Below are 21,081 nucleotides of genomic sequence, written 5' to 3'. Positions count from 1 at the left end.
TCAACCAGCTGCATGGCAGCACAAAAACCATTTAAGAGTCTGCACACTTTCAGTGAAGATTAAAGCAAAACATCACAATGAGAAATCCTGACTTCAATCAATTTCTTTGAGGAATAACAGAAAACTTGAGTTATGTCCCATTCTTAATCCACCGGGTTTAATATGATGTTGGCCACCCTTTGCAGCTATAACAGCTTCAACTCCTCTGAGAGGCTTTCCACAAGGTTTAGGCGTGTGTTTATGGGAATTTTTGACCATTCATCCAGAAGTGCATTTGTGAGGTCAGACACTGATGTTGTATGAGAAGGCCTGGCTCACAGTCTCCGCTCTAATTCATCTCAAGGTGTTCTATCTGGTTGAGACCAGTCAAGTTCTTTCACACCAAACTGCTGATCCACGTCTTTAAGGACTTTGTGCTTTGTGCACTGGTGCGCAGTAATGTTGGAACAGGAAGGGGCCATCCCCAAACTGTTCCCACAATGTTGGAAGCATGAAATTGTCCAAAATCTCTTGGTATGCTGAAGCATTAAGAGTTTCTCTCACTGGAACTAAGGGGCCGAGCCCAACTCCTGAAAAACACCCCCACACCATAATCCCCCCTCCACCAAACTTGTACAAGTACTGTTCTCCTGGCAACCGCCAAACCCAAACTCATCCATTGAATTGCCAGGTAGAGAAGCGTGATTCATCACTCCAGAGAACACGTCTCCACTGCTCTAGAGTCCAGTGGCGGCATGCTTTAGTCCATGCGCTTGGTGATGTAAGGCTTGGATGCAGCTGCTTGGCCATGGAAACCCATTCCATGAAGCTCTACACACTGTTCTTGAGCTCATCTGAAGGCCACATGAAGTTTGGAGGTCTGTAGTGATCGACTCTGCAGAACGTTGGTGACCTCTGTGCACTATGAGCCTCAGAATCCGCTGACCCGCTCTGTCATTTTACGTGGTACCACTTTGTTCCCAAACGCTTCCACTTTGTTATAATACCACTGACAGTCGACTGTATAATATTTAGTAGTGAGGACATTTCTCGACTGGACTTGTTGCACAGGTGGCATCACAGTACCACGCTGGAATTCACTGAGCTCCTGAGAGCGACAAGGCAAGGTGCTTGGTTTTATACACCTGTGGCCATGGAAGTGATTGGAACACCTGAATTCAGTGATTTGGATGGGTGAGTGAATACTTTTGGCAATATAGTGTATTTTGTAACTGGACCTCGTGTATTATAAAATGGTTGTTAATAGTGTACTGTCTCTTTAGGAGATATGAGTTCATTAAGTTTTAGGGTAACAATCTCAGGCTGCTCTGAGTGAGCTGACAGTAGGTCTGTATCTTCACTGCTGAGTTCAATGTTCTGTAACATGTCGGAAACGTTGTGTTGCTATTGTAAAAATGAACATCCATGCACCTTCATATATTCAGTGAGATTATTTATTTATTATTTAATGTTATAAGATGTTGATGCTTGTTGATCCTGGTCATTCATGCTATACACTTCTCATACAGCTGTGTGGATCAACAAGGGCGGCACCTCAGTGGAGTTCCTCTAACCAGTCACAGATACCCAAAATGCATCGTTCTGGTAAAAGAAGAGAGAGAGAGAGGATGGGTTAGAGAGAAACATCTGCAACAATCACTGAAATGTGAAATTGAGATGTAACGTGTCCTGATTGGACGGCTCCACCATCGTCCCTCCTTGACGCGCCGACAACGTCTCCTGCTAAATAAAACAAGAAGAGATGTAAGAACATTCCAGAAGCTGTAGCGTTTGGACAGATGAGCATGTAGAGCAGCGTTTATCAGGTAAAATACACTGATTGTGGAAATGTTACCTGGATTTCTTACACGTCCGCTCAGCTACACACTGGACTACTGCGCTGCTTCCTTCTCAAGAGCAAAAGATACGTAGCTGTGGTCTGATCAAACTTCCACTGCACACACACAAACACATTAATAAATATTAATAAATATGTGTCTACATTTTAGCATCTGTGTTGATGCAGATACAAGTACTGAAGTGTACCTCAGACTCCAGCTGCTCCATCATGTCCATCATGTCACTGTACTACGTCTAGGGTGGATGTTGTACCGGGCATGTGCTGTGCCATTCCACAGGGCTGCTGTACCCCTTCATTACCCACTCGTGATCCAGCAGATGCTCCACCTTTATACGCCGCTCTGGAACCACCTACAGGACAAGATACAAGAACTTCAGGTGATGAAGCCCACAGAGAAACACACACCCGCTTTGCTCACATTAAACACACCCATAAACACACACCTGCAGCATTTCCTTAATCAGCAGTACAGAACCAGGAGACAGCCAGTCAGGAGTGTCAAAATGTCCTTTCTGAGGAAACACAGAGCAAAACAATCACATCTGATCAAAGAACATCACCACAAGCTGTTACTGTTACTTTTACTGTATGTTTAACATGCTGCTGATCATTAAATAATGGATTCTGTTTCATAATCGTAACAAGACGTGTATGCCAATGGTGTTTCATTGTCGTTCCAAGACTTACAGTGATTTGTTCATGGAGCTCCACAAAGTTGTCACCATCGAACGGGAGGTAGCCACACAGCATCACATATAGGACAACACCCAAGCTCCAAACATCTGCCTAAAACACACACACATATTCATTGTCTTTTTTAACCATGCTTTATCCTGGTCAGTACCCTCATCCAGACCTCATAGAATAACTCATGAATGGGGCTACAGAGGCGACTGAACACCTTGGATTTGGAGACTTTTCAATTGAAGTTCATCAGGAATAACCTGGGGACACACCCCAATCAAACCTACCTCTGCACCATGATAGGGTTGCGCATCAATGATTTCTGGTGCCAAGTAGGGAGGGGTTCCACAGCCCTCAATCAGAGCAGTACCCAATCCACCCTACAACAAAACAGATTTCTATCAACCGAAGGTCCAACTGTTGACTCACATCTGCAACACAGCACACAAACTGAACCAGCATGGCTCTGTGACGTCCTGTTCATCTAACTGATCACTGAAACTAATTGTAGACACCATGTGTGCAAGGCTTTATTAAAGCATGATGGATGGGGGTAAGCACACCACCTTACTAGACTCTCTGAATGGCACGCTTGATTTAAGTATACACTAGTAAGTAAGTAAGTAAGTAAATTTTATTTATAAAGCACTCTTAAAACAACTTACGTTGACCAAAGTGCTGTACATCGAATAAGCATACATAACACAACATTATATTAAAAAAGTAAGAACCAAATAAAAATACAGAGTAAGAGACAAAATAAAACAAATACAAATAGACTAAACAATTAAAATTAACACAGCTCCTCACTGTTCAAATGCCAGCTTATAAAGGTATGTTTTTAGGAGTGATTTAAAAACAGCGGCCGAAGGTGCTTGTGGAATATTAGGAGGTAGAGTGTTCCATAGCCTCGGAGCATAAACTGCAAATGCACGATCACCTTTTAGCTTCAAACGAGCCCTAGGAACAGTCAACAAATTCTGAGTGGCTGATCTTAAAGATCGCTGTGCGGTTACGGGAGAAAGCATACCACTGAGATAAGCCGGGGCTTGACCATTAAGCGCTTTAAAAACAAATAAAAGCACTTTAAAATGAATCCTGTGCTGAACAGGCAGCCAATGTAGTGAGGCAAGGACTGGTGTAATATGGTTTCTTTTCTTGGTATTAGTCAGTAACCTTGCTGCTGCATTCTGGACTACCTGCAAGCGCCGCAACAGAGACTGACTAATCCCAATATACAGAGAATTACAGTAGTCAATTCTTGCAGAAATGAATGCATGAATAACTTTTTCCAGGTCAGAATAGCAGAGAAAAGGCTTAATCTTCGCAATATTTCTGAGCTGGAAGAAGCTATTCCTTACCACAGAGTTGATTTGTTTATCAAATCGGAGGTCAGAGTCAAAGATAACACCAAGATTTCTCACAGATGTTTTGACACATGTAGACAAGTGACCAAGGTTATTGGAGACACTATTGATGTGATGAGGACCCCCAAAAACGATAACCTCTGACTTGCTTTCATTCAGCTGAAGAAAATTGTCAGCCATCCACCTCTTTATGTCCTCAAGACAACTGCTAAGAGATGTTAACGAGCCATTGTCATTCGGTCTAATGGGAAGATAAAGCTGTATGTCATCAGCATACAGGTGAAAGCTGACATTGTGCTTCCTAATTATTTGACCCAATGGCAGCATATAGAGAGAAAAAAGGAGGGGCCCTAGTATGGACCCTTGTGGAACACCACAAGAGACATCAGCAGAAGAAGAGAAATAGCTGCTAATATTCACTGAAAAGGTTCTATTCTTAAAATAAGATATGAACCAATTCAGGGCCTCTCCCTGTAACCCCACCCACTTTTCCAGGCGACCAACAAGTATGTCATGGTCAACAGTATCAAAAGCAGAACTAAGGTCCAATAAAATGAGGATGGCACAATTTCCCTCATCAACAGTAAGTAGCAAGTCATTTGTCACCTTCAGAAGAGCAGATTCAGTGCTGTGCATAGACTTAAAGCCAGATTGAAAAATCTCAAAAATACCATCTTTACTCAAAAATGGTAAAAGCTGAGAATATACAACCTTTTCCAGCAATTTAGCCAAGAATGGTAATTTAGAAATTACTAAGCACTGTAACATCAAGATTATGCTTTTTGAGCAGAGGTGTAACTACAGCATGTTTAAAGCATGCTGGAACAGTACCAGTGGCTAGGGAAGTATTAATGATATCCAGGACAAAAGGTCCTAATATATCAAATGTCTCCCTAACTATCTGTGGGGGCATCACATCAAGTGGGGAGGTTGTTGGCTTTGTTTTCAGCACCAAATCTGTTAATTCAGAGATTGAAACAGCCTCAAACTCTTTAAACACACCTGGGCACGGCGGTGGAAGTGGAGAATCTATACCCAAGTAAGTAATGCCAGACCTAATTGTTTCAGTTTTTTCCACAAAAAAGTAAAAAAACTCTTCACATAGCCTACTCTAGGAGAAGGAACCTAGATTATGCTTGAAAAGTATGCCTCTCTAGCAGACTTAACAGCTAGCTGATAGTCTTCAGGCAACCTTTAAAAATATCCAAACTTACTTGCAATCTGTCCTTTCTCCATTTCCGTTCCGCTCTTTTACAAGCCTGTCTAATTTCCTGTGTGGATGCATTTAACCAGGGCTGAACTTTTGGTTTTAAGTGTTTAAATTTCATAGGGGCAAGAGAATCCAGAACAGTTGAACAGTTATAATTAAAAAAAGTAACTAACTCATCCACATTAGCAAGAGTCTGACCATAGATGGGCAATTTTAACATGTCAGAAAAGGCTCTGGAAAAATCGTTAGATGTGGACGAAGTGATAATCCTTGACCAGTGCCCTAAAACAGGAGCAGGGAAATGCGCAGTTAAAGTTGAGCTAAAGACTACTGGCATATGATCAGAGAAACTAGCCTCCTCCATATCTAGTTTGTCAATATCAAAACCAGATGAAAACACCAAATCAAGTGTGTGACCTTGCATATGGGTGGGCTTATGAATATGTTGAATAAAACTAAAAGAGTCCAGTAGTTGATTAAAATCATTCACCTGATATTTATCAGGGCAGCAGACATGAATATTAAAATCACCAAGAAGCAGAATGCTGTCAGACATAGGTACAATCATAGCAAGGAATTCAACAAACTCAGTGATAAAGTCGCTGTTTGGTTTTGGAGGTCTGTATACTACTGCACAGAGTAATGGAAGAACAGAGTGAGATTTAAAAACCAGTGCTTCAAAACTTTAAAAGTCCCAATATTCAGCATTTGGCATCTCAGACGCTGTTTAAAAACCACCGCAACTCCTCCGCCTCTACCCGTATTCCGAGGTAAACTGAAGAAACCGCAGTCTATTGGGCAAAGTTCCAAGAAGGGGGTGGTGTCGCTAGCCGATTCACCACCTGTAGCCCATGTCTCAGTTAAAAACAACAGGTCCAAACCATGAGAAGTGAAAAAGTCATTTAAAATAAACGTCTTATTGTGGACAGAGCGCGCATTTATCAGTGCCATATGGACTGACACAGAGTGAGACTGCAGTAACGCTGTGTGTTCCAGTGCTCTGAGATTGACAGTATTAACTCCTCTGTTTCTGACTCGGAGTCTCTGCCGTGGCTGGAGGTGTGTAGCGGGCTGATCAGGAACCACAGGTACCAGCCAGGTGTAACGCGGTTCGAGACTACACGGAGATACTGCTCGGGAGTTCTGGCCATTGGGAGTATATGGCGCATGCCTAGAAAACCCCACTTTACCATCCGAGCAGTTCCTTACTCTCACTGGGACAAGCTTTCTCCGGGAGCCCCTGTGAATATATAACGAGGCCGGCGAAGGAGTCCAAGCTGTTTGATGACTAGAATACACGATGGAGTAGTGTAACTGTTGAACTTCATCAGCTGGTCAGCAGAATAGTTCAACATTGTGCCGATCGCAGGAAAACTCACCCAACCGTTCACCACGTAGCTGTAAATTGTAATCCAGACCGTTTTAGGATGTGAAGAAGACGTACCAGCGTCCGCGTCTTTTAAAATGATCCAACACACACACCATAGTCTTTTAGTATCCAACAGGCGCTGAGATTATCCGATGAAAAAGAAATAGAGCAACAGCAGCGGTAGTAATAACATGAGTGTGTAAAAAGATAAAAATGAAAAGAAAAATACGATAAAAATACAATAAAATATGATAAAATATGATAAAATACGATAACGGTAGCGGCAGCCAGATGCACCAGCGTCCACCATCAAGAGTCTTGTTACAGAAAAATGTAAGTAGTATTCACATATCAGCACTGGAGTAAACAACATTCATGGTAAAATGAACACAGCATTGGGTTGTTGTAACAACTCAGCACAATGGTTAAACTGCACAACCCAACAAGTTAAAATAACCCATCATGTGTTCTGTCCAATATTTACACAGTGCCGGGTTGCCAAATAACACATTTTCACCTTTCGGCCTTTTCTTTCCTGTATACCCAAAACAGTCGCCATTGCAGGTCTACAACACGTTACAAAAACACTTGGGACAAAAGAGCCATAAACACTCTATTTCTTATAAATTATAAAATCTGTACCCGAGCAACAAACTGTAATTTATTTCTAGCACCACTAGATGGCGACGATGTCTGTACAACATTTTGAACTTCACTTTAAAAGTCAGTTGAATGTGTTTTACTGTAGTAAGAATGAAAGTATGAGCTGATCTTTGTCTCATTGTGTAGCTTTGATGAAGAAAAAGCCGCTGGGTCAGTGTGTAACAGGAGGTTTGGAGTGAAGGTGGGTGTGTGTGGATAAAAGCTTCCAGCACCAGGCGGTCTCCCATCCAAGTAATAACCAGGCCCGATCTTGCTTAGATTCCAAGACCGGGCATTCTCAGGGTGGTGTAGCGAGAGACGCTGTGAACAAGTTGCTTCTTATAGACGTCCATTTTTGTATGTATGATTTGTGTTCATTTTATTTATTTAAATTATCCTCTAGGCCACCCAAGGAGGATGGAGGTCCCTGCTGAGTCTGGTTCCTCTCAAGGTTTTTTCTGTAATTTAAAAGAAGTTTTTTCTTCTTACTGTCACCCTCGGTGTGCTTAACAGGGGTTTTTGGTCTGTTGGTCCTGGATTCTGTAAAGTTGCTTTGAGACCATGTTCAGTGTAAAAAGCGCTATATAAATAAATGTGACTTGACTTGTATTATTGTTTGGCACCTCTTGTGACCATTGTTCACACAGGCACTGACTTAATTAAAGTGTAAAAGCATAATAAGCACCGTCTATAAATAAATGAATCTTGTGCTTCCACTTGAGATTTTTGTTTACGTGAACAATGTCTGAAATTTGACGAGCTTGATTAGTTTGTAATATGTGTTAAGATGATGAACCTAAACACTTGCTTTTAATTGTTAATTACTTATTTATTTATTTATTTATAAAATAAAAATAAAAGTAAGAGAGAGTTAAAGGTTCTTCTGTATAAAGTGTTTTGTGTGGTTTTGTAGGCAGCAGTGAGCGACTTTTCTGGTACATGGTTAAGAAAAGGTTAAATACAGATGATTTGTTGTTGTTGTTTTTGTACTAAATGCAATAAGCTTTTATCCACACACACCCACCTTCACTCCAAACCTCCTGTTACACACTGACCCAGCGGCTTTTTCTTCATCAAAGCTACACAATGAGACAAAGATCAGCTCATACTTTTATTCTTACTACAGTAGAACACATTCAACTGACTTTTAAAGTGAAGTTCAAAATGTTGTACAGACATCGTCTCCATCTAGTGGTGCTAGAAATAAATTACAGCTTGTTGCTTGGGTACAGATTTGTGACTTTATTATTATTATTATTTTATTTTTATAATTATTAATTGTTACTTTATGTTTGTTGTAATAAAAATAAACTCTTCATGTTTTAAGTGTAAAAGCATAAACAGCACCATCTATAAAGATGAATCCTCTTGTTGGTTTGTAGTGTTATTTTTAAGCTTCTACTGGTGTGAATGTGTGAGTTGGAAAACAAAACATGACATTAGAGAAACTGCATGGAAGAACGTCTACTACTGACTGTAGTCCTCTCTAAAGCTACCTGAGCAGTGTTGGGGTAATTACTCAAAAAAGTAATCCATTACTCATTACTTATTACTTAACTAAAATTGTAATGGGATTACTTTACTCATTACATCCTGGAAAATATAATCTCGTTCCTCATTACTTTACTTTCACGTTACATTCTAAACCCAAACAAATACTGTATACTGGAATCACATCTACAAACAAATTCCATTTATTTACTTTATTTATTTAGTTTTAAAAATATTCTCTTGTGCAGAGATGTGCCTGTGTTTGTTTCTGCTTTAAAACATACACGCCATGAACCAATCAGATTTAACATCATTAAACAAGTTTATTTCTTAATTATTTGTCCTTATACTAGAGGAGCGACTCGGTTCCTTTAGTTCATTTCAAAGAGTCGTTCAATAGAATCGGTTCGTTTGTGAACGACTCATCCCTCATCACAGTAACTGTAATGTTATTACAAATATGTAACTGTAACGCGTTACATGACTTCGTTACAGATAAAAAGTAATCACGTGACTGTACCGCGTTCCCCCCAACACTGTAGCTGAGAGATACAGGGCTAATGGAGATGTTTTACTGCTAAGCTGCTGTTCAACTCCAGTCCAGTCCAGCTGGGAACCTAAGTTTTAATATATCATACATAAACAAGTCTCTTTCCTCTGATTGTAAGTTCTTTCAAATGGACTATTCCTCGCCTCAAAGCAATTAAAAACACTGTGCCAAGTTGCATAAAACGATAATGTTTATTAAAAGAACAATAAAACTAAGAATACAATGCTTACTACCTAAATACCTAAAGATTCATGCATACATTGTTAGATGGACTACTATATAAAATTAGTTTGAGATTTACGATGGAATGATGGAAGGAAACCCTTCTAAGATCTAATTAAAGAGTATACGAGAATAGTGAAACGAATAAAACATTTGTAGTGAAACCCAACTTTTACCAAGAGCACATAAACCGTGTCACCTGGAGCCATAAGCCATAGGAGGAAGAAACGGAATACCCCAGTTTAGATCACCTCGCCGCCGGTCGTCTTGGTTGATTCTATTTCGGCCTTGGATCCGTAGAACACTTGCGGTCCTAACGTCTCTCCACCGACGAATCTCGAACACACACACGCGTACAGAAGGTGTCCGTTGGGGCCAAATGATGCTCCTTGCTGAGTCTCTCCACAGGTACGGCTCTTCCGGTCACCACGAGTTGTGTTATTCGCTCAAAAAGGTTGGATTCCTACACGCGGTCAAATAAGGACTTTGTTTGTCCAAGCGCGAAACTTTGTTTAACCCAAACTTGCGAATGCTAATGATTAGCAGGCATGCTACCATGCAGTTTTCTCTGAGGCCTGGTTGACCTCTTTCTCCAATTACTCCATCTTCTCCTTGTTCTTGGAAAACTTTCTCTCTTCCTTTTTTTTAACAAAGGCCCGCCTTGGGTTTTTAAACCTCTCAAAGAAGGGCGGAGTTACCTAAGGCAGAGCCAATAAGTTTAAATTTCTCTTTGAGGTCATGTGGCGACAGGGCTCCTCCCACCATGTACTTTTAACTACTGACAACCAGCAGGTGGCGCTAAGATACAACAATACATGAGTTGATTAAGTTTACAAATTAAGTTTGTAAAAGTTAGATCTTTGTGGAAGTTTTCTAACTCAACTCTTAATAGTACCTAAAATTATACAAGAAAATCTTAAGTCATTCATGGATTATGCCAGTACCACATACAAAAAAAATCACACACATTGAATCAAAGCATACAGTATGGGTCTTCACATCTTTAACACTGGTATGAGGTCCATGAAGAGTAAATAGAACAAACGAAGCCACACGTCACTTGTATCATAACACATACAAATTTGTCAAAGTAATTGTAAGAAGGTCCTTTGGTTAGAATGAACTTATTTTAGTTCATTTTCCATATTGTTCCAGTCTCTGAATTCCAGTGTGTGTGGGTGTGTGTGTGTGTGTGTGGACACACATTGTCTCGGGCCTCTGGACTCGTAAAAGTGGCTTTATGTCTTTAGCATCCTTTAAGTGTAAACAATCAGGGTTTAATGGTGGCATTTGGCCAGACTTGCCGGCACCCGAAAGCTGACCTTAATGCCCCGGTCTGCTTAAGGCCACAGATTACCTTGGCAATTATAGAGCTCTGATCAGTGATAAAAGATCCCCTGGGGAGTAACGGTCCAGGTCACAAAGGCCTTTTATGGTTCCCTCCGGGGTTGTAAACTCGGAGACATTCCCAGGGGGAACGTCACAAACAGTCTCTGGAGATAAACCGTCACTGGAGATCTCAATATGCAGAGAAATTGAAGACAATGTCCAGTTTTAATCCAGTAATAAGTCTTTCAATCACGTTTCCGCTACACATCTAATGTCAAAAGTTTTGAATTTAAGAAGATTTCACAACTACTGGATTAATTTGAGACAAACTGTAGAACTTTGTCTTAATTTAACTCAAAATAAACAAATGCTGGATGGATCAGGGACACAAAACAGGGTGGGTAGTAAAGACAAAGGGCTTTCTGTATCCAAAAACAGCACTTCAAGTCCTTTTCTTCCCTTCTTTTATAAAGCCATTGACGTGGACCTGATACAACATTTGTTGATAATGGCTTTCTTCAGTTTGGCTTTCTCAACTGGTTCCCATCCATGCAGTTTACCACAGATCATGGTATAAGCTGCAGTAAAAATTAAATGAACGTATGTACAGTGATTGGCTTTATAAATGAGTACTGAGAGTCTACAACACATCTATCCACAGCACTGATATACTGGCTATATTCTGACCACAATGTAATGACTGTGTTACGACGAATCTTTTGGTCGAGAGGCCCTGAAGAAGCAGTCGGATAATCCAGAAAGTACTCTTCAAAACACTTTATTAAGTGTACAAAATGATCTGTGAATATATGTCAGAGCTAAGCCTCTCGGCGCTCCTTTCTCCTGTAATCTGGGTGATCACCGAAAAAAGAGACTCTTGCGTCTGAGCGCGCAGTTTTTTAAACTAAGCTAGGCTCCTCCTCCTTCACTGCTGGTGGAGCCAATGAAATGTGCTAAACAAGCCCAGGGCTCCGCCTACCCCCCCCTTCCCCCCCCCCCCCTCGGTAGGAGTCAGGAAGGGAGCATGGCCGGCGCCATTTTGAACAAAGGGGACATGGCCGGCGCCATTTTGAACAAAAGACCACGTGGGTGAATGCCGGAAAACTTCCCATATTGAATTTACGTTTTTATGTTCCGAAAAACCTAACCTCCCCCCTTGAAAGCATCTTAATGCTTTCACATTAACTTTTAACTTTAGGTTAGGTTTTTCTAGATTCCAGGAGAAAAGGATAGCTGTCAGCAACCCCCCCAATTTAACCCCTTCTGACTTACATGGCCACTGGGCTGAATTCTTACAATAAAAGGTATCTAAAAATAAAAGGCTACCAGTTAAACTAAAGGAACCGTACCTATCGCAACAGCTCCTAACCCTAAAACAAACAAACAACAAAAAATAATAAAAACAGGAAATCAAAATAAAGTAATTTAACAAATAGGAAATCAAAAAGAGAAGAAAAAATAAAAACAATGGGTGCGTAGCTTCCACAGGAAGTCCGTTCAGGTTGTCCTCCACCGGACGGAGCTGCAGATATTCAGAAGGGGCCCATAGCTCCTGTTTCTCTGCATAGCTTCTACTGTCTCATGGATTCTCCCCTGTCGGTCTTACCTGTTTCCGCAGCGGCACAAACATTTATCCGATGAAACACAGAGAATATCCTTCCTAAAAATAGCAGAGTACCAAACATATATACATCGTAAACAATCCTGAACTAACCCCTTGCGTTTTGTAGCTAAACTATGTGTGTTGCACTTAACTAGTGTTTTCAAAGATGGTCTATGTGTCTGCGAACTATATGTTTATGTTTTTCTCTCCTAGTCTAACTAAATCCTCCCCCATCTTCTTGTTCCGTTCCGTTGACTCCAGCGGCGGCGGACAAAAGATAACCACGCTGCGCTCCCAGAGCCAAAATGCCGCCGACGAACAAAAGAATACACGCACACACACGAAATAACATAAAGCACACACACGGTTTCACCCGCGGTTCACAGACAAACATACACAGAGACTTACTGACAAACAAAACTCCTGATGTACTATTTTGAAACCGAATTTAGAATTTAGAACACTCAAATTACTCGAGCCCCGTTACCAAAACAGAAAGACTCGCTAAAATTTAGAACACTCCTCTTAATCGAATCCCGTTACCAAAACAGACAGACTCTTTTAAGATTTGTAGCACTCTTCTTAATCGAATCCCGTTACCAAAACAGACAGACTTTTTTAAGATTTGTAGCAATCGAATTAATCAAATCCCGTTACCAAAACAGACGGATTCGATAGAATTTAGAACAAACTTCTTAATCGAATCCCGTTACCAAAACAGACAGATTCTTTTAAGATTTGTAACAATCGAATTAGGCGAGTCCCGTTACCAAAACAGACAGACTCTCCTTTCGCTCCAATGGTGTTCCGGGTGGAGCCCTGCCGAACACAATGGCGCCCTTTACCATTTATTTAGACCGGTCTGGTTCAAACTCAGCAATCAGGAAACATACATTTTAGCTCCAACATATATTCACAGTTTTAAACTATCTAATGATACTTTAGTAATTTAATCAGACACTTACGGATTCTGAGATTCAATTTCATACTCAATACGCTAAATAATAAATGCAGCTAATATATACAGAGAACATCTGTTTACCTTGTAGGCGCGCCTTGTACTGAGTACAAGGCCTCTTCTTCCCCTCTGGAACAGAGTTGATGCACTCCTCACGTCCTCAAGTCCTTTTTTGCCTCCTGTTGAATTGCTACAAGTCTGGTCCACTGTTTGGGTATAACTCAGGTTGGTCAGGTCTAGCCTTTGGGATTGGAAGTCCACTCTCGAGTCCTCCGTGTTCCTCAACTAAGATGTCCCCGACTGCCTGCAACTGCTCAATATTTAGAAAAAAGCAAACATAGATAGATAATTGTGATTATATTTTATTCTCAATCTGTCTTCTAGCAAACAACTAAATAGGAAATGTGAAACACATACAGTACTGTGCAAAAGCTATAAAATAAAACTATTTAAAAGTTTATTTGCTCAGAAAAAAAGCGGTTGGAATAAAAACAACCAACATTAACACAGTAAGTAGTGCTTTTCTGTATGTGAATGTATAGTTTAATATTATTTGTGGTTATCAGCCAATACCTAGTTTGGTTAATCAACACTTCATTGTTTTAAATTAAGTGTGCTGGTGATTTAACAAATTCATGTAATCAAGGAGAACATCTGGAAACAAACTGTGTTCTTTACACTAGCTCACATACATCTACTTCTTACTTTATACTGTATTTATGATTATGTGAACTTATTCTAATGTTATAACTTCATATATAATGTTAGAAGTCTAAGACTGTTGTGTAGTCTGTATTTCCTGTTTTAAACTGCCAACATATCAGTAAAAAACTTGTGGTCATGATGTGATACTTACAATTAAATATATAGAAGCCAAGTTTCTCAAAAACAAATCATTCCTTGCTCTTCCTGCTTCCTGGTTCCCATGGTCTTTATCTGATTCAGGTGTGGCTGTAAGCTGTAGCTTAGTATGTGTTAGTTTTAGGTTGTACCTGCATTTTTCCTAGTAAACGTTTATAGAAAGGTTTAGTTTGCATTGTTCAAATTCTATTGTTTTCATTTTTATTTCAGGTTCATCATTTTTGTTGTTTTATTGTTTGATATTGTTTCTTAATTTAATTTTATTTATGTTTACGACTGATCACAACCCATTGCATAACAATGGAACCGGTGATCAGGTCCATATGCAATTCACAATGACCATTAATAACAATGGCCATATGTGTCTTTTACACATGATTGGGGGAAAAGACACACAATTACCCCAATTGTGAATTGCATATGGACCTGATCACTGGTTCCATTGTTATGCAATGGCGGGTGATCGGTCGTTATGCAAATCAACTGCATATAAGGTTGGGGCAGTCGTTGCTGGAGGTAAACAGACCTGCATTAGTAATGAACTGCTCTAATTCTCAGCTGTTTTAACAGGATTTGAACGAAAGGTAAAGCTCTTATTTTTAGGTTTTTATTACCTTCTCCTTGTTAATCTTTGTTTCCTCAGTGAGCTCGTATCACTGCTCAGAATGTAGAAAGTGTTTAAAATCTGTCTATATATATATCTACATATATATATATATATATATATATATTAGGGCTGTCGAAGTTAACGCGATAATAACGCATTAACGCATTCTCAATTTAACGCGATTAAAAAAATTAGTGCCATTAACGCAAATTCTAGTTCATGTTGACACTTGACTGGTAGAACAAACGTTTTAATGTCGGACTTGCCACCGTTTTTCATTTGCGGTTTGTTAACATAATGTAACCGATCGTGGTAGTGATGCACTTGCATAATAAAGAAATAAATACACGCTATATTCACAAGTTGTCGGGAGCAGAACACTTTATTACACTTAATTAACTTCTTCTTCTGTACCGAATACCGGAAAGCTGAGTCGAGCACGTTAGTTCATGAACTATGGAAGCCCCAAAGGGTCAAAACACACTCACTTCGTGTAGAAACGTCCATCAAACCATCGTCACGATACAACCACAGACAAGTCTGATACAATAACTACGCCTTATCCCACCTAAAGCACCGCTGATCTACAATGTTTGCTGATGGAGAAATTCTAACCTACAATCTGACATTTACTGCCTAGTATGTGAGTGAATAAACTCCCTTACAGTTTTCTCTTGTCCCAGCAGTTTTTAACATCAGTACATTTAGCATAAAATGTGTTCACCATTGTAATTGTAACATTTCACTTAAAAATCCTTGTTTTCTATAACATTTACACAGATTTTTTTTAATGCGATTAATCGCGATTAACTATATGAAATTCTGAGATTAATCGCGATTAAAAATTTTAATCGTTTGACAGCCCTAATATATATATATATATATATATATATATAATACTTAATATTTCTACATCATAAATACAGATAAAATCTGTTTCCTGTTATATTTTTCCTATTGTTCCTCATATACAGTAGAAACTAATTCACACAAATATACATACAGCATTTTACATGACTTAGATTCTTATCATAAAAGCTTTATCTAAGTTCATGTCATTTCACTTTACAGAATAGCCTTTCAATTCCTTGTTTGTGTTTAGGATTAAATGTAAATCACTTCTCTGCTGAGATAAATAGGTGTAGTTTGACTTCACCCATCATGCTTTGTGGCTTCATCTACTTCATTTGCACATGTTCCATAGATAATGAGCTAGTACTTCACACAAGAAGGTGTGAATAGTTGTCTGATGATTGACCAATGCAGAGTTTTGAACTCATCTTGGGTCTTTGTCGTCAGCTCTATTTAAGGACTAAACTCTAGACTTGTAGCTGAGTCACTTGGTAAGAAGGATCTTCTGCACGTTCTTCATTAGAAACGACCTGCTGGAGACACCAGCTTTGTTAAAGTGGCTGCCAGGATTCTAACAGGAAGGTAAAGGGTTTTCTTGTTTGTTTCTTTTACATTTATGTTGCATTTGTTGTTGTTTTTATTTTATTATGTTATTTAATTTTATCAGGTTAATATATTAAGACTGTTTAAAATAGCTTTATGCTCATAATTGTGGTGTTTTATGAAGCCTTTTTTACTCCCAGCACACCAAAGATTTACACTTGTGAACTAATTATTAGTCCTGTCATGAACTGGATTAGATTTGCTTGGTGCAGGACTGATGTTGAGAAAGTCAGATCTCTTATATCTTTATTTATATCAAGTTATTTATAGTTATTTAATTATTAATATCTGCAGTATTTATAAGTATTTTACCCTGATGTTCTTTGAATTCAGATTCTCACTTAGACGTGAAGTGAATTTAATGTTTTTATTACTAGGTGATGAGTTTAATATTATTGTGGTATTAATGTAGTAAAAGTAATTCTAATTAATCGACTTGTTCCTTTGTTTCTGTTGCTTTCCAAGGAAACAGTTTCTACAGTCTTATCAAAGCATAAACATGAAGAACTTTCATCACTGCTCAGAGTGTGGGAAGAGTTTTACTAAGCAGAGTAATCTCCAACGACACCAGCGCATTCATACAGGAGAGAAGCCATATCACTGCTCAGAGTGTGGGAAGAGTTTTTCTCATCAGACTACACTTCAACAACACCAGCGTATTCACACAGGAGAGAAGCCGTATCAGTGTTCAGAGTGTGGAAAGAGTTTTACTCAAAGTAGCGTACTCAAAAAAAACAAAAATGTCTGGGAAACTGCTGCAGTGAATTCTGAGATGGGGAGTCGGATCTTTTACTCGGTTCATTTTCAAGAGCCGTGTATATAATGACTCCCAGCAGTGCAAATCGGTTCCTTTCAGTTTAAAGGGCCGTTCAATAGAATCGAATCATTCTACGACACATCACTGGTGGTTATACAGTTTAAAATGTTTTATGGAACTAAAATGACACATTACACATCCCTAAATGTTGTAAATGTTGTATCAACATGTTTATTCTATTCTATTTTAATTAAAAACAACTATTGTGAGATTTATATCCACTTGTTATGTTTGCATTACACAGAAGAGACACGCCCTCCTGTTAAAAAAGCAACAAAGTAACGTTTACTGTGAGTACATTTTAAATGAGTTACTTTTTACTTGAGTAGATTTTTAGGCTAGTAACTTTACTCGTACTTAAGTAAAAATTCATTGAAGTAATCATATATGGAGCTAATTTAGTGCCAAAACTTCGCAAATAAACAGAACGTATTCTGTAAATATGATATGATTTATAAACAAACACAACACGAAGTACAAATAAAAACACGACTATTTAACGCACACATTGTGATTTACAAATACAAAACGCCGCTGTTGCAAATGCATATGTGACTTTCAAATAAATGCACAGCTGTTTTCTAACACACTGCACTTCACAAACAAATGTGTGTTTCCACCGAAAAAAAGAGGTTCCAGACAGAGAACTAGCGGGCCAATCTGGCACCACAGAATACTTGGTTTTTCAGCCCGAACCGTGACGTCCGTCTGTGGACCGAGAGTCGCGGTGAAACCGAAGCGCAAAACGCTTCTCACGTTAACGAACTAAAAAAAACAACAACTGAGACAAACACATCGCGTCTTTTTATCACCGATTGTTAGATCAATGCTTTTTACATAAGAACGAACATCTGTAACAACAGCACAAATGCTCGCACATAATCTACACACTCCGCCATGATATTACTGCTCTTAACTTTCGTTCAGTAATGCCCACCCATGATGACGCTGCTTGGTTTTCAAAAACTGGTGGAAACGTGCGTCGGTTCTCTACAGAACACCGAGGTTCAGAGAAACCTGAATAGAACTGGTTCAAGAACCATGTTTATTTTGGTGGAAAAGGGGTAAAACTGAACTGCGTCTTTCTGTACATGAGGAAGAAATCTATGGAGAGATCTCAAATAACATGAACCTGAAGGTATAAACTTACATTGTAGAAAAGAAAATCAAGCCAGTAGCAGCAGTGTGCACATTAAACCATTTACAGAAGGGTCATTAAGTTTGGTCAATTTAAATAATGGCATGTTTCTGACTAGAATGAGAGGGGCATTAAAAAGTCAGAGACAATGTTTGAAGCCCAGGTCAATAGGACCTGCTAGTTAGAGAAGGTTCACTTGTTTGTTAGTTTAAGTCCAAAAGTGGCTGTGGCCCATATGGGAACCGAACCCTGCGACCTTGGCGTTATTAGCACCACGCTCTAACCAACTGAGCTAACCGGCCAGTTCTCATGTATGTTCTTTAGATCTTTGTACATAATTCTAAACTAACTCCATTCAAGCAGCTGAAACTGACTTTAATAATACACACATAATAATATACAATACATAATAATACAGAGGTTTTTGGGTTCTTATATGTGTGAACTATCTAAACTATATATTTCTTAAAGTTTTTGACTGAGCTTAATGCCGCCAACCAGTGACTGGAGCAGATACGACTCAGGTCCTGCACACAGTAAATAGTGCTCATACACAGTACCAGCCTGCACACCAGAGGAGCTCCAAACATCAAGTTTTCACTCATTACATCATGTAGTTTGTGAACTCTGTGGAATGAATGTAGGATTTGTTCGTGTAGATCCTGGGTTTTAGGAAGTTGAGCTACTGTTCAACTTCCTTATTTTTCCCCAATTGAACTGAATACACAACCTGAATTGATGTTTTAATTGTTCATTAAGACTACACTAAGAGTTATTATCATCAAGCAAATGTAAAGCATATTTCTATATGAAGAGCATCTGTTTCCAGATAATATACACTGAGGTTTATTCGTTTGATCATCAGGCAGGTTGTGTAATAAAAGACACTCGTCCCTGGGTGGGCTCAAACCACCAACCTTTCGGTTAACAGCCGAACATGCTAACCGATTGCACCACAGAGACATGCGCACAGCCAACAGCACAGCTGTTTCATTGGACGGTACACACAAAAAATCAAATCTCTTTCTATACAGGCTCACTGTGGAGGCAAATTGGTGGTTAAGTGGGCGGGTCTAAACTGATGAAGGCTGAATGAATGTACCACAATACAGTATAGTTTAGATAGTTCACACATATAAGAACCCACAAAAACTCTTAGATGTGGATTAAGAAAGTCTGAACATAAGAAATGACTAGACAGTGATGTCTGAAGTAGGACTGAGATCTCGGATCATTACAATAACATGAAACTGCTGCATTTCTGGAACAATAACAACCAAATTCAGTTTAGGAGCTGCTCATTTCTGCAGATCTTCACTGTAAGTGTGCAGAATCTCAAATGGTTTTTGTGCTGCCATACAGCTGGTTGAATGGGGGTTAGTGTAGAATTATATACAAAGATCTAAAGAGAAAAACAGGTTAGCTGGCTGGTTAGCTCAGTTGGTTAGAGCGTGGCGCTAATAACGCCAAGGTCACGGGTTCGATCCCCGTACGGGCCTCACCCACTTTGGACTTCAACTAATAAACAAGTGAGCCTTCTCTAAGTACCAGGTCCTATTGACCTGGACTTCAAACGTTGTCATTCTGGTAGGACAATAAAATCAATATACTACTTTTTATTCAATGTATTTAACTACATAGTGTTGTACAACATTACATGTGTACTTAATACTTTTGTGTTTTTCTTTGCTCTTGCTCTCGTGGAAGGCGGTCGCACTTCTCTCTCCTCCCTTATCTTCCCTGCTTGGCGCTTCTCCTGTATCGTCCTGTCTCGTCTACTCTACTCTACAGGGTTTCTCTTAGCACTGCTCTTCAAAGAACAAATTATGGAATTGGTTAAATGGTCTCTGAATGCTATTGACACCATCTTCTCATCGAGAAGTTCGGGTTCGGGGGAACCCACATGCCCCGACGAAACGCAGTTGGTAGGATACGCGATGGACTCGTGGGGGAAGTGGGGAGTCGTGTGCCTGGCACCTCTTTCGTTGGAGGACGCAGAGGATGTCTACATATTTGGAACTTTGATTGTGGGGTTTCTGCTGATTGGATTAGGCGTTATCCTGCTGTATCGGGAAATTAAAAGAGTTGGGTCAGTTGTCAAAGGTCCCCAGAAACTGCCCAATTTGATTTGATTGATACGGTGGGCAGAGCCGTTGGAACTCAGACTGCGCATATTAATCGCACTATGGAATCGATCATGGAGAAACTGACGGATTTGCGAAATGAGTCGAATCAGAGATGGATTAATTCAGAGAGTCTGTATTAAAATTTTTCAGACAAAACAACTACTCATTATCTGCTATTCGGCTTCTTCTGTTATCAGCTTCGGCCTTGCTGATATGAAATCCCTCCAGAAGACCTGTTGCTATGGTTACCTCATACCTACCCCTTCCTGCTCCCGGACAGTTTTTCATTCTGGTTAGCAACTGCTGCAAACGCCATCTTATCGCGAACTTTGTACAGACTTTTTGCTACGGGAATGAAGGACTGACAGATTATTTCCCCAACCCCCAACCCAACGTTTTCCACTCTTAGCTTAATTCCACCAACACGGCAGGACAGGTCTGTAGTGCGCGCTGGTTGGCTGCGAATCACCAGATGGCTGCTTGTCGCAGTTGGTTACTCTTCATCCCCTCATCCCTACCAGTGGCTGGTCGTGTGACTATGTTATGTTTTGTTTACATGTGCTTGTGTGCTTAAGGAGCTTTTTTTTCGTGTTACCACAGTGTGCTCCTCAGGGAGCACAATCTGGTTGCTGTTTTTTTTTTATCTCCTATTCTCCCAATGTGTTTATTATTTTTTGTTTCTTATCCTGTCTTCCCGTCCTGTCCCCCCCCCCCCCCCCCCCCCCACCCCCTTGTACTGAATGTTGGACGGGTGGATGGCTAATTTCGCTGTAATTGTACTTGTTGCAATTTATAGTGACAATAAAGTTCTA

At 39.7% G+C, this 21,081-nt stretch overlaps 1 non-coding gene across 1 annotated transcript; it reads left to right on the top strand.

Annotated features, from left to right (window-relative positions):
* The first annotated feature begins 19,568 nt into the window (after positions 1 to 19,568).
* trnai-aau (transfer RNA isoleucine (anticodon AAU)) lies at positions 19,569 to 19,642 on the top strand. Its single transcript has one exon. It is a non-coding gene; the product is annotated as a tRNA-Ile (tRNA).
* The last annotated feature ends 1,439 nt before the right edge of the window (positions 19,643 to 21,081 follow it).

The sequence above is a fragment of the Trichomycterus rosablanca genome, chromosome 14 (genome assembly GCF_030014385.1).
Source record: "Trichomycterus rosablanca isolate fTriRos1 chromosome 14, fTriRos1.hap1, whole genome shotgun sequence".
In the NCBI taxonomy this organism is placed as follows: domain Eukaryota; kingdom Metazoa; phylum Chordata; class Actinopteri; order Siluriformes; family Trichomycteridae; genus Trichomycterus; species Trichomycterus rosablanca.
The sequence above is the reverse complement of the archived record's forward strand: the minus strand, read 5'-3'. Positions and strand labels throughout refer to the sequence as shown.